Source organism: Python bivittatus, unplaced genomic scaffold, assembly GCF_059951505.1.
Source record: "Python bivittatus isolate LINGU-HERP-01145 unplaced genomic scaffold, Pbiv_v1 ctg000590_np1212, whole genome shotgun sequence".
NCBI lineage: Eukaryota > Metazoa > Chordata > Lepidosauria > Squamata > Pythonidae > Python > Python bivittatus.
The window spans coordinates 6,113,838-6,128,719 of record NW_028277086.1 but is presented as its reverse complement, the minus strand read 5'-3'; the positions used below and the strand labels follow the sequence as shown (position 1 = coordinate 6,128,719).

Genomic DNA, 14,882 nt, shown 5'->3' with positions numbered 1-14,882 from the left:
TCACTCTTCTGATGCATTACAGCTTCTTTCTCTGCATCATTTTCATAATCAAGCAACTATGAGTCCATCTTCAGATCCACAGCATCTTTTCCTTTCTCTTTCCTTTCTCTTTTATAATCTAGCATTTTATGATCTGATTTTCAGTCTCGTAAATTCTTGTTTCCCCTTCCAAGTTATTAGTACATCTTTAAATATTTCTTTTGCATAAAATTTGTAAAAACACTTTCTCTTTCCAAGTATATAGCAAAATATGAAGCAAGTTCCTCTTTTCTTTAACCCGGAAATCTGCTTCTGTTGTTAAATAAATTCTGGTTTCTCACCACAGCTACTTCACATACAGACCAAACTGAATTTATCAAAGAACTCCAGATTTCTGGACTTCCTCTTCCTCAAAGAGACCTGCTGGTTCGCACCAGGGATTCTTCCCAATCATCACCAGGTATGTCCAGAGTAAAGGTAGAACTTCCATCATGGCAACTGTTATACGAAAAGAACTCTTTCTCAGTTCAGGATGAGTCTTAGGAACTGCTAAAATGAGATTATTTGATAGTATGATTTCTTACAAAAAGGTATCCATCATGGATGACCAGATATATATCTACATCTAAATCTACATCTGCATCTACATCTACATTTTAAAAATCAGTTAAACAGTTGCATGGTGGAGACAACAATTTCTAGATGTACTTCCTCAGCACTGTAAGTCTTAGCCAACATAACCACCTGTATCTTCCTGCCAACCTGCTTGCCATAAAAGCACCAGTGGCACCAACTGATTCTCGCATGTCTGGAGCCTCTGTGGGTGTTTCTGAAGCATCCACTATAGTGTGCCTCATAGGGCTTCCATGTTGTACCACTGTGGATTATAAGCATGGGGCCAATCCTCCTTTAGTGAGGGCTCAGGCCTGACCATTGATCCCACAATCCTTATCAAGTCCTAATCTGCAGTGACTCACAAATCTGCTCCTGATGTTCTGGACAGATGTGGTTACTTCTCAAGAACATCCTTTCCTTTCCAATGTTTGTCAGAAGGCTTGTGAAGATGCCCTTTTCTGGTCTTCCTCTTCTCCTACTGACTTTTTCCCCACCCATGACCCAGTTCTAAGCTCCTCATTTTCATTCAGGAGCACCTTCTCTGGATATTTCTGATGTTGGGCAACTGCACTCCCTGATTACATTTTTCAGGTCATAGAGAGCAGAGTTATTTCAATAATTGTCTCCTGTCCGACCAAATGTCGTTGTGGTTTTGTTCCCTTTTGTTTTGCTTTGGTTTCCCTTTTCCCTGCTTTTTCTCCCCCATATTCATTCCTTTCTCAAGTCGAGTAATTATTCATTTTATATCACTGCAAAAAATTGTCCTTACTTTTTAAGGTGGCTTATATGGTGTTCTATATGGCTGTTGTTTCAGTGTATACTTTATTTCATTTTACTCTTTTATTATTTTGTTTTATATTTTTGCTTAGCTTAGCTTAGCTTAGCTTAGCTTAGCTTAGCTTAGCGAGGAGTTAGCTACCTAGAACCTTGGGATGATAGGATATACAGTAGAAGAACACAAAGATGATTTTGGAGAAGATATTTGGTATAAGTGGGAAGGGAGAGGAAATGCTGTCAGACTTTCAAGATGTTATTATAGCCAATATTACTCCAGTTCCAGTATTTCTTCTACTGTCTGTTTCCTGACCTGCCCTACCTCAAAGGGCTGACACATACCTATAAGTCTGTCAATAAATAAATATAAATAAAGCAAAATAAAATTCCAAGTACATCAAGGATGGAAGAATATACTAAATGTTATCATGAAGAATGTTCTGCCTCCAATTTGGGTCCAGATCAGAGGCCTTTACATTCACCCATGGATACACAGAGCCGTTTCAATGTTGAATCCCCAAATTCTTGAAACCTCCGAAAACAACTACCCAAGGCCTATTCCTTGCCACTTCCTTTTGGTCAGACAAAAATGTTTGATAGCCTTATTTCCCTTTTCTCTTCCTTCTCCTGATTATTTGTATTTCCATTCAGAGGAGCCCAGATTGGAGCAGAACAGGAAATACTTCCTTTTCCAGCTTCCCATCGTCTCAATTTCTCTCCCTAGCATAGAAACCAACAATCCCATTCACCTCTTGTTGTGACTGGGCCACAAAACCTTCCTCGTTCCTAGAGAAACCAACCGCCCAACCCTGCCAAGGAGTTTAGACCTCTTTCGTTCCACAGCAGTGAGTGGAAGCGGCTTGTAAATAACGAGAGGACTTTCTAAACAAGCACCTCCCACTCCCCAATGCCTCACCCCATCTCAGGGAATAGAATCCCCCTCCCAGTCAGAAAAACGTTCTTCCTTTGCTGGGAAGATTTGCTCTGTTCTTCATGAGGATGCCAGTTCCAGCTAATGTTTACACTGATTAAAAAAAAAAAAATACAGAAATTTCTGAAATTCAAATTCAATAGCCAGTTAAACCCCTTGTTAAATTATCACCAACCATCTGAGATTCCACAATACTAGAAATATTTAGTAGGGGAGAAGTTAACCAGGTAGTGATTCTTTTTTTTCCAAATAACTTTATTAGATTTCAAGATAAAAAGGTAAAAACTAACAAGAACTAATAATTAAGATAGAAAGTAGAAAAGAGAAACAGTTAAAGAATGAAAATGAAAACAAGTGTAGAAAAAAAAAGAAATACAAGATAAAAATGGCTTCCAACTTTCTTTTACAACAGATAAATTTGCTTTAAGCTCTTACTCCAAGTTCACATTCACTTCCATTTTTTTCTATTGTCTACTATTATTTATAAATGTCAAATCCATATATCATGATTTCATTTTTTCTGTTTCACACCAAAAGTCCAGAAGAGGTTTCCAATCAGCATTAAAATCAATCAATGTCTCTTCTCTAACCTAAGCTGCCAATTTCACCATCTCAGCCAACTCCATCAATTGCACCATCCCTTCTTCCACTGTAGGGAATGGCAAATCTTTCCACCTATGTGTACATAAAAGTCTTGCTGCTGTTATCACGTATAAAAACAAAGAATCCATTAGTGATTCCAATGGACATTTTCCTCTCCTGTGAGGTTCAGCTCTGACCAACCAGAATATCATGAAACATTCTGTTGTTTATATGTGGTCCCAAAGTGATCATTTTAGAAGGATAAGAACTATGACTAATAATTAGTACAGCAGTTCTAATTACTCTTTAAAATAGAAATGGAGAGATCCATATGGTTTGCCATTAGAGTGATTGTTTTCTTTTCACTTTTCATATTACACAGTTCTTGTAAAGAGCCAGAGGAGAACCAATCAAACCAAAAGGAATTTCCTCTTTTATCTGGCAAAGTGAAAAACAAACTGACCTCCGTGAGTTATTTCTGCTTTTCATGTATGGAATTGAGGTGAAACAAGTCTTCTACTTTGTGGGAGTCTGATGTCTCAACGTTTGCCTTCTTGAGCAAGAACAAAAGCAGGACTACCCAAAAGCATAACCCAGGTGACTTCCACTGAAGATTTTCTGTGAAATTTCCCACACATCTTCCACCATCTTGTTGGAAAAACCAAAACATAGGCAAAGGACATTTGGCTTGGTCTTTACCTGTCTAGATCTATAATTCACCCTCAACAAGAAGCAGAAACAAACAAACAAATAAATACAATCAAAATAAGATTCATTTCCACTGAAAATGACAACCAACCTGATGATCATAATTTCTGGAATAATGGATGCTAAAATGGGAAATTTGACATTTGATTCTATTGAACACAATGATACTCATGCCATATACTCAAAAGGCATCATTTATGACCCTGGATATGTGAAAACACTCCTTTATTCATTAATCATTTTAATCTGTATTCCAGGGGTTATTGGAAATGGAACTGTCATCCGAGTTTTGGGTTCCCAGATTAAGAGGAACTCTTTCACCATCTATATCCTCAATTTAGCTGTGGCTGACAGTGGGACTCTCATAACCCTGTTTGTGCATGCAATTCTTGTTATAACAACTGGGGATTCCTTCATAGAACTAACAGAATGTGCAGTATGCACTTACTGCACCGGTCAATTTCTTCTGACAATCATCAGCATTGACCGGTGTTTGTCTGTCTTCTACCCAATTTGGTATCGATGCCATCGGCCCCCATACTTGTCCACCATCCTCTGTGCCATTACATGGATTGTCTCTTTCCTTCTCTGTGCAATTCATTACACTTTGATTTTGGTTAAATCTCATCGAAACTTCCGCCAATTCTACCACATTTTCATATATACCACTGTTTGCTTCCCACTCATGCTGGTCTCCAGTCTGGCCCTCTTCATCAAAGGCTATCTTAAATCACGGAGGAAGAGGCGAGGGAAGCTTCTCACAGCCATTTTGCTTGCCCTGTTTTTCTTCCTCATCTTTTCTCTTCCACCAATCATTATTTATCTCATAGATGTTATTTTCAATCAGAAATATTCCAATTTAGCTGCATATGCCTACTTATTTGCCTGTCTAAGCAGCAGTGTTAACCCACTGATCTATTTTCTATTGGGGAGAAAGAAGGAACTTCATTCTATGTCCAACCTAAAAATCATCCTCCAGAGAATTTTCAAGGAGGAAGAAGAGAATGAACAGCAACCAGAGGTCTAGGTTGACATCCAGTTATGATGTTCTCACAAGACTGAAAATCTTTCATCTTTCTTCTTCTCCATGGTTGATATCCAGGACTTGATGTCTCATTCAGTCAAAACTGTTCTGGCAAATACAGGATTACCAGACATTTAATGCCAAGGAACTTTGGAAATTAGTCTCATTTCCTCAGCAAACCATATGTATAGGGTTTGTTGTCTTTATTTGATTTTTAATGGATGAATTTAACTACTTATAGGGGAATTTTAATTGTTGATGGGGTTTCTGATTTTAACTGTGAGCCACCCAGAGTCACCCGTTGGGAGGAGATGGGCAGCATACAAATGTAATAATAAACAAACAAACAAACAAACAAATAGTCAGGTCTCTCCAAGACATTTCAAACAGATCCTTTTGAGATGACGTGAGGTGATAACACATGGATTAAATGGGTTAAACTTTTCTTGGATCTTAGTCATTAGCTGGGAGCAGCTGAATGGAATGTTTTCCTGATCTTCCAATTTCTGCACTCGCCCTTTGCTCATTTTCAAGCACAAATTAAAAATGCTCCAAACACTGTTTAAAATGCTTTGATGTTCCCTGCTTTTTTATCCTCACAGCCAGTTACCCAGCAAAGTCCATGTACCAGTCAGAATTGATCTGTGACTCTGGAAACCTCATTCTATAGTATCACCCATGCTTCAATACATATATTTGATTAATTTCCCATGCATGTTTAAATATTTTGTTCAATGGATTTCAATTGTAATGATATTGATTTTAATTTTGCCTTAATTTAAATTATAATCATTTATTCTTGTGGTTTATACTTTCTCTTTTTATTTGTTGTTAGCCACCTTGAATGTTGAAGGATAGAAATTTAGCAAATAAATGAATAACAGATAACTGTGTCTGTAGAAGTCATGTGTTTGCCTATGGCCACTGAGATACACAGCTTTCTAAAGCTACCTTTCCCAAGGTTTTATATAATGCTGGACTGTTTTCCTTTTCCCTGATGTCACTAATGCTTTTTACTCTCTACCTGCCAAGAGTAATCTTCCTCTCCTTTGAAATTACCCTTCCATTACTCCAAATTCATGGCCAGAGAGATCACGTTCTACCTCCTCCACTGTCTTCTATTTTATGTTGGTCACACATGCTCAAACCCAAGCAGGAAAAGCTGAGGAAAATTCCCACCACCAAGTTCTTTCTAAATGGAAATTCAACCAAAGTAGATTGCCTAGGATTAGGATAGTAGATGGGAAGGGATTTAAGATGAGAGGCAAATTAAGTGTAGCGCCTGTGGTGTTTGACTTCAACTGCAGAGATTCAGTCTCAAAACCCCACTTGGCCATTGCGCTCCTTCAGTAATAACTACATAAGAATGTAGGCAGTGCCCTCCTGGATTTCTCCCCTGGCCCATCTACTCCAGTAATCTGTTCTCAGAGTGGCCAACCAATTGCACAAGGAAGCCCATTTCTCCCCCAGCAGATGGCCTTCAGAAGAAGTCCCACTGCCATCAAGGCTAATGGCCACTGATCTTCCAGATTTCCATTTCTTGCTGTGATGTCATGTCATGCAATGTGGTAGCTGTTCATGCTTCCTTCTTTTGGTGCTGCCAGGCCTCATACCCCTCCCTACCCTTTACTCTTTTATTAAAAACATCCTGCGAAACCAAGCTCCAGCCTCATTTTTACTTTTAAAACAGCCTCAGATCCAGCAAAAACATTTGGATTTTCTCAGAATGTCATCTGAAGCAAAATTGTCCTTTTGGTTATGTAAACAATGGCCCAGCTCTCCAAACAAAATGAGTTGGGTCATCCTGGGTTGTTCTGAACGGTGAGATCCTCCATACTTGAAGACTGTTTTCAACAGGCAACTCAACCTTACTATTAAAGCCATTTAAGCTACTTTCATCTTGAATCCACATAGTTCTCAGCCAATAAAGTCATGCACAGCATGGAGAAGATGGGCAGGTCTCTCGGGGGTCATTATTCATGAAATGAAATGCCAGCATACCTCTAAATATCAGTGGCAGCAGGAGAAGGCTATACTGCCATTTTCTGCTTCCTAGAGCCATAGATGGACTAATGATGGAAGCAAAATCCTAAAGTAAGACCGGAGTTGGTCTGATCCAGATGAGATTTTTTTTCAATGAATCTGGTTGACCTGCACTTGATGCAGGTACTCTCTGAAAGGATAATTGAGGTGAACCAATGTGCAAACTTTCTCAGAAAGAAAAAATAGAACTTGCAAAATATCCTTATCTGAACTTTGCCATTTAAAAGTGCTAGCACATTCGATATGCAAAGAAAGTGCTTAAAGATGCAATCATAACTTGAGAAGCAGCCAAATCTGGAGGTCAAATTCCTAGACATAAGGCCCATGAAAGGAGGAACATCTTATGGCAGCAATTATTAATTGTGACAGCAATTTCCTTGCTAACCAAATTACTCCAGGAAGCAAGTAGGGGATGTGGATCAGGCTGATTGTGTTCTGCTGGTTAGTCTATATTTTCCAACAGATGCAGTTTTTGTTCTGATTGCTTCAACCAAACACTGAAAATCTTGAAGGACTTTTTTTATGGCTGGAAGGAGATGATTCCTGAAAGGAGCAGTAGGTCTCCATGCCTTACAATGGAGATTCTGGAGGTCTCTTTTTTAACTTCTCTTTCATATCCTCTTTAAAAAGCGTGGTGGGTCCATGATCACCTTCCTGTATTTCCTTCCAAACATTTCTCATGTAATCTGAAGAAGAAGAAAGGCATTCAACATTTTTGTCCAAAGAGAAGAGAATTTCAGAGAACTTGTCATGGGTGGAACATGGAGGTCCTCCACTTACTTGGTTAGCAGGGGTGAAGGCCTGGATAGGACTGTCCTGACTCTCTCTGCATGATCACCTTCAAGAGCTCTGCTGCCTCTCTGCCTTCTCGCAGTCCAATTCAATCCCAAAGCAAGGCAGGAGAGGATACTCATCCGATTAAGCTTTCTCAGGCTAGGAAACATGGGAGCTCCGGAGGCTGCACTGTGACTGAAATAACTATAATGGAAGAGAACCCATGCACCACCTCCAACATTAAACAATGCTCAAAAACACCACCATGAGAAAGCAAAAAGAAATGTTTAGCATGAGGCAGAAAAGCAAAATCTTATGTTAGAAGGCAAATAAACTTTAGAGACTGTAAGGCAGATTTCAGCAGGGTCTTTGTTTTCAGAAATGAGGGGCTCAGAAACTATTCTGAAGTTTGATTCCTGGGTGCAATCCAAAAATCAGAAGCTTGGTGAATAAAAGGGACATGGCCTGTCAAGCCTCTGTAGTACGGTTGAACATTGTGAAAGATGCCTCAAGGGTTCATGCAGACCTTTTGGGGGCCACCTGAAGCCTCTTTTACAAACAAACAATCATATCACAGCCCATCTGGGTTGTTCTACCCAAGATCTTGAACACTGTTCAGCAAGCTACTTGGCGCATTCTCTGCCTTTTCCCCAGCTGAGTTTATACATTACACTAAGCCAGAGTGTGGCTGTGTTTTGTATATAAACCACATTTAATGGCTTACATATTGAGTGAACCCAGCCAACTAAGATTTATGCCATCAACTCTGGTTTAGCAGTGGATGTGAACTCTCCCAAGGTTGTTTTAGATAGAGCCATGGTCACAAGCAAGCATCATATCATGTTAGAAGTTATTAAAACAAGCAGATGTCTTCCTACCAAGCATTTCTTATCAGTAAAAGAAGCATTTCTCAGATCTGGTATCTCTCATGTAGGCAGGAAAAACAATCTTAGATCAGTCAGGCCTGTTATCATTCAAGCCTCTGTGTTTCCTGTTGCACTCACAGATGATCCCTTAGATGCCAGAGCAACATAATAACTTTATGGCCCTAATCTATCACTTTAGCTTGATATATGCATGTTTTTCTCAAAAGGGGTGGGGAAGATCATTCAGAGTACTAAAATGGCTGAAAAGTACAAAAATGGCTACACTATGCCCCAGGACTCAAACTCTGACCCTGAAGGAGCTGCTCCAGGTGAACCAGTGGAATGTCAGCCTCAGGAGACACCAAGGCAGGAATCACTGGGGACTGATCAAAGAAAGGCACCATCAGAACAGCTGGAGCAGCCAGATGGTGAAGAATGGCCTCCAAGCCCTGGGACTCAGGGAGTAGAGCAGAGAGCAAAGCAAAGACACTTAATGAGTCTCCTTGCCAAGCAACGGAGTAATTCTCTTAATTGAAGAGAGCTGGCTGCAGCCTGATTTAAGAGGCAGTCCTGACCCATGTTTCTCTATTGGAAACAACTGTCTCATCTCCTTCTCTGGCATGTTGTTCCTGTGCATTCTGCTCATATAAAAAAACCTGGAAATTCTGACCTTTGGACTGGCTGACAAACCTGGCTTGGCTTTCTGAACTTCCAACTGGATTTTGACTTCTCTTCTCTGTGCTCCTCTTGAAAGTGAAACTAAACAGGCAAGCTTTCTTTCTAAGAGATTCTGATTTACATTCCTTTCTTTCGCTGCCATTTATCTATTCAACCTTCAGTAAATTACTATTCTCAGCTAGTAACTGTGTGAGAGAGTTTGAACCCTGAAACAGGACAGTTAGCGTCTTAGTAAAATCAGTGTGGCTTTCAATGGAAATTCCCAAAATCTAAGTTAAAAACAGTGTATGTTTATGTGTGTGACACAGAACTGGGGTGAAAAGTTTATAATGTGGAAAAATGTTGCATAGATGGTGATCTCTGTGTTGTAATGCAATTTCTCAATGATGCTGGCTGAGGCCAAGGGAGAAATTAAAATCTTATTCTATCTAGCAAATGGATAGGTTTGGGAACAATTATGGCCTTGAAGCTTTGATAAGCCAAATATTATCCACTAATTCTTGGTCATTTGCTGCAACCAAGTCAAAACAGGTCTGTTGCAAACCTCTCAAATGTGTATTTTGCATATAAAGAATTTTTTAAAAAGATAATGGTTTTATTTTTTGGTAACAAAATAATCTTTAATCTTCCAAAAAAAGAAACTTAAATTAAAAATACTAACTATAAACACAGACTAAGAAGGAAATGAAAAAATCTATCTTATATTTCATATTTATCGATAGTCATTGGTTTACCATTGAAATTCACTACTGTAATATAAACAATACAAGATATTATTATAAGGTATCACAACATCTATGCCATAATTACACACATTGTTGCATCCTTTGACTGGTAGAAAATATTGCCTTTTCCAAAACAGATAGATCACACATTTCTGACCACCATTCCTTGATATGTGGAATAACATCATTTTTCCAATTTCTTAATATTCCTTTTGCTATGCCGTCCACCCCCCATACTCAGTACAATCACAATTCCTGATAAACAGTCAAATTCCAAAGCTTTTGTATATAATTCAACATTACCTTAACATTTTTAACATTTAAAGGTTTTCCCATGAGTCTACTAATACAGAATCTCCAAAAGATACTAAATGATCACATGACAATCTCTTGTGTGACAGTGAGTCCTCAAATTCCTTATATCTCCAGCATAAAAAATCTGATGTCCATCCTTTCAAATACATTCTCTGGGGAGTCCAATATACCATACATACATACATATATATAATGATGGAGTGGAACTATCAGTGGGCCGCATACCAGATAGAGACCAGCTATAAATACCTTGGTGTCCCACAGTCACATGGGAACCATGATGAGGAGGCAAGGAAGACAGCAACATCCAAGTACCACCAAAGGATCAGACACGTCCTGAAGAGCCAGCTCAATGGGAAGAACAAGATCCATGCCCTCAACATGTACGCTCTGCCAGTTATCGGATATCCTGCCAGTATAGTGAGCTGGCCAAAGGAAGACATGGAGGCTGCCGGTGTGAAGGCCCAGAAGCTTCTCACAATGTATGGAGGTTTCCACCCCAAGTCCAACACCCAGAGATTGTACACCAGCCGCAAAGAGGGCAGGCAGGGTCTGATGAGTGTCAAAGCCAGTGTCCTGGATGAAACCCGATGCATCCAGGAGTACATCACTAAGATGGCACCCAAAGATGAGCTGCTGAAAGAATGCTTCAGGCAGCAGCAGACACGGGAGGAAGGTCAAGTGGAGGAAGTGCCATGGCAAGACAAGCTCTTGCATGGATGTACCATCAACAGATAGCTGAGGTGGCTGATGCTGGGAAATCCTACCAGTGGTTGGAAAGGGCTGGACTAAAAGACAGCACTGAGGCACTGATCATAGCAGCACAAGAACAGCACTAAGCACCAGATCCACAGAAGCAGGGGTCTACCACACTAGACAGGACCCAAGGTGTAGATTGTGCAAAGAGGCCTCAGAGACAGTCCAACACATAGTGGCAGGGTGTAAGATGCAGGCAGGAACAGCATATACTGAATGACACAACCAAGTAGCTGGTATTGTGTACAGGAACATCTGCACAGCATATGGGCTAGACCCCCCCAAGCCCAGATGGGAGATTCCACAAAAGGTCATGGAGAATAACAGGGCTAAGATCCTGTGAGACTTCCAGATCCAGATGGACAGGCAGGTACTGGCCAGTCAACCAGACATTGTGGTAGTAGGCAAGGACCAGAAGACAGCGGTGGTGATAGATGTAGCAGTGCCAAGTGACAGCAACATCAGGAACAAGGAGCATGAGAAGCTGGAGAAGTACCAGGGCCCGAAGGAGAAACTAGAGAGGATGTGGAAAGTCAAGGCCAAAGTGGTCCCAGTGGTGGTAGGAGCACTTGGGACTGTGACCCCTAAGCTGGTAGAATGGCTCCAACGGATCCCAGGAACAACTCAGAGCTCTCTGTCCAGAAGACTGCAGCGCTAGGAACAGCTCAGATCCTACTCAGAACCCTCAAACTCCCAGGCCTCTGGAAGAGGACCCAAGATTGAGGAAGACACGTACCGCCCAAAGGGGTGAGAGGGGATTTTTTTTTTTTAATGAATCAACCTTAATCTCAAACCTGTAGACACCATTTTAACATTTTTAAGAACCTGAAACCATTACTGTGGCTTTATCAGAAATTCCAGTTCTTTATCCCAGAAATGTCTACTTTAAAAATATTCTTGAGCTTTTGATAGAGATACGTTATAGGTTTTATTTCTATAATGAATTCCATCAGGCAAGAAACAACTCAAGTGCCTTTGAGGCAGCCAAAGCGTCTAGTTCACATTGATTTGTTAGAACATGCTTAAGCTGAAAAAATCTCCACTGTTGTGGAGATTGGAAAGACCAAATTCAATTTGAAGTTGAGAAAAATCCTTAAAATAGTCATTGCGCAGTAGTTGCTTTGAAGTCATAATCCCAGCTTCCACCCAAGGTTTCCAATAGAATTATTTACCACCAATATTCAAAGCGGGAGTTTCCAAAAAGTTAGATATTTATTTTTATTTATTTATAAATCAAACTCAAAACAGCATGGTATGCTGCCCATCTCGCTATACAAGTGACTCTTGGCAGCTCACCCATAAAAAGCATAAAGATAGTTAAAAACACAGAACAAAGTTTAAAAGACTACACGTGGAGTTAAAGAGCAGAGAGAACATCTACAGGGCACTGAGCACACCCAGTGTCAGGAGTCTATTCATGAGTCTTGTTATAAAAACTCAATGTACGTCCCAATGTGGGCCAAAGATTTCTCACTGCTCCCACTCCTGGAAATAAAATACCTTTCCTGCTATATGTTGTTCATAGCACTTGCCATGACCACAAAGGAAATAGATAATAGGTTTTCAACATGACCCATCACTACAGGGACCCTGTTTTCTTGGAAAAAATATAGGAGAAGCCTGAGAAAGGGGCAAATCTGAAAGAGGCTCATAAGGATTATAATTATTATTATTATTATTAATAATAATAATAATAATAATAATGGTTTATGTTTATAATTTTGCTTTACAAGGAAAAGTTCAAGAGCAAAACTAAGAAAATAATTAAATTAAATCTAAAGGACGGTTTTCTGAAATAAAGGACTATCCTTTATAATGAAAGATGTATGGTCACTGTACCAATAAGGGATAATATTTATTTACCTACTTATTCGATTTATATAACCGCCCATCTCCCTTTTAAGTGACTCTCAGTGACTTAGAGTAAAACAAAAAAAAAATACATAAAATACACAATATAAAAAGAAAATAAAAATAAAAACACATAGCAGACAGGCATATTCTAACTTATTATCCATGCAGTCAGGAGATGGGCTCTAACCCATGTGGAGGGCCCCAGACTCAGGCACAAAGCTGAGTTTTTAATGCCTTATGAAAGGCCAACAGGGATGGGGCCAATCTAATCTCAGGGGTGATGATGTTCCAAACGGTGGGTGCCACAGCAGAAAAGGCTCTCCTTCTGGGCCCTGCCAGCTGACATTGGCAGGGCCCAGAAGCCAATGGTACCCAGAGCATGCCTTTCCTGCCAGATTGGGTAGGATGAGGAGAGACAGTCCCATAAATAACCTGGTGCTAAGCCATGAAGGGCTTTAAAGGTGACAGTCAGCACCTTGAGTTGCACCCAGAAGCCAATGCAGCTCACAGAGCAGTGGTGTCACATGTGCTGAGTACTGGCACCAGTAACTGGCCATGCCACCACATTTTGCACCAATTGAAGCTTCCAAATACTCCTCACGGGCAGCCCAACATAAAGTACATTGCAGTAGTCCAATCTGGAGGTCACAAGAGCATGAGTGACCATAAGCAGGGGCCCCCAGTCCAGGAACAAGCATCACTGAGGCACAGCCATAAGCTGTGCAAAGAACTTCCTAGCCATGGCTGCCACATGCTCTTTGAGCAGGAGCCGTAGGTCCAGGAGGACCTCCAGGTTGCACACCAAGTCTGTCTGGGGCAGTGCCACCCCATCCAAAACCAAAGATGGAAGGTCCCCGGAACCAGGAGGTCCAAAAACCCAGAGCCACTTGGTCTTGCTTGGGTTGAGCTGAAGTCTGTTGCACCCCATCCAGGCCCCCACAGCCTCCAGGCACTGAGAGAGAATCTCTACAGCATCACTCGAGTGGCCTGGGGTGGACATATAAGCATATTGATGATACCACACCCCAAACTGTTAGAGGGCCTCACCCAGTAGTTTTGTGTAGATGTTAAACAAGAGGGGAGAGAGGGCCAAGCCCTATGGCACCCCACAAAGAAGGGGCTGCCAGCTGGATCTCTCCCCCACCCCCCATCAACACTGCCTGGAACCAACTCTGGAAGGAGGAGAGTCCTAATAATATTCCATAATAAAAATATCTTGAGAAGCAACCAAATCTGGATGTCAAATTCCTAGAGGTCAGGCCCATCAAAGGAGGAACATCTTATAGCAGCAATATTCTTGAACTTCACAATTTTGCAACTAAATTGTTAGCAGTATGCAATATGCAAACGAAGTGCTTAAAGATGCAATCGTATCTTGGAAGAAGGAACAACCTAAAAAATCCCTGGCAGAGAAGCAGCCTAATCGGGACGTCAAATTCATTTTTATTTGGAAAAGTTTTCCATTTTGCCCAGCTGAAGTCTGCTCTGCTGATTTCTCAAACAGTTTGAGACTCTTTAAGTTTCTGCAGGAAAACTCACAAGAAAATTCATTGGACCCTTCTCTGAATGGATAATCATTTCTTTGTGCATTTTCTGGACCCCTTTCAAAATGGGGAGGTGCATTAGAAGCCATCGTCTTGGGCTGCCCTAGAGGGCGGAAGTTGTCAGAGGAAGGCTACGTTTGACCCTTTCCTGGTGGCGAGTTGCATAAAGACGGCAGAATGGGAGAAACGTGATAGCTCCATTATCACATAGGGGACAATGAAAGAGAAGGCTGAGTGGAGACATGGTTGAGCTCCATTATCACATAGGGGACAATGAAGGAGAAGGCTGAGTGGAGACATGGTTGAGGAACGCAAATCAAGGATTATAAGTCAAGAAGGTTCATCCCCGGATACCAACTGCAAGGGAGAGGGGTCTCAAACCTCTGCTTCCACATGCCCAAAAGCATCTGCTTGACTAATTTTAGAAGCAAATTAGTAGACTAAGATAAACCTTGGTTTGATCCAATGGGGCTCTTATGAACGCAGCAAGGTGAGTTATCTATCGCTCCTTTACCGATGCAAAAATGCATTGCTCTCTGGGGTGACTTTTGATTTTCCTAAAATAGGCATGGGGAACTTCCAGATATTCTCAATATTGCCAGTCGGGCTGATACAAGATAGAATCAGTTAGGAGCACAGGAGTGCAGTTCTTTAATCAATCCCAGACACTGATTGCACTGTGCTAGAAGATCTTCATATTTGACTGAAGACCCA

At 40.8% G+C, this 14,882-nt stretch overlaps 1 pseudogene; it reads left to right on the top strand.

The window, feature by feature from the left end:
• The first annotated feature begins 3,701 nt into the window (after positions 1-3,701).
• On the top strand, positions 3,702-4,634 carry LOC148214736 (proto-oncogene Mas-like; annotated as a pseudogene).
• The last annotated feature ends 10,248 nt before the right edge of the window (positions 4,635-14,882 follow it).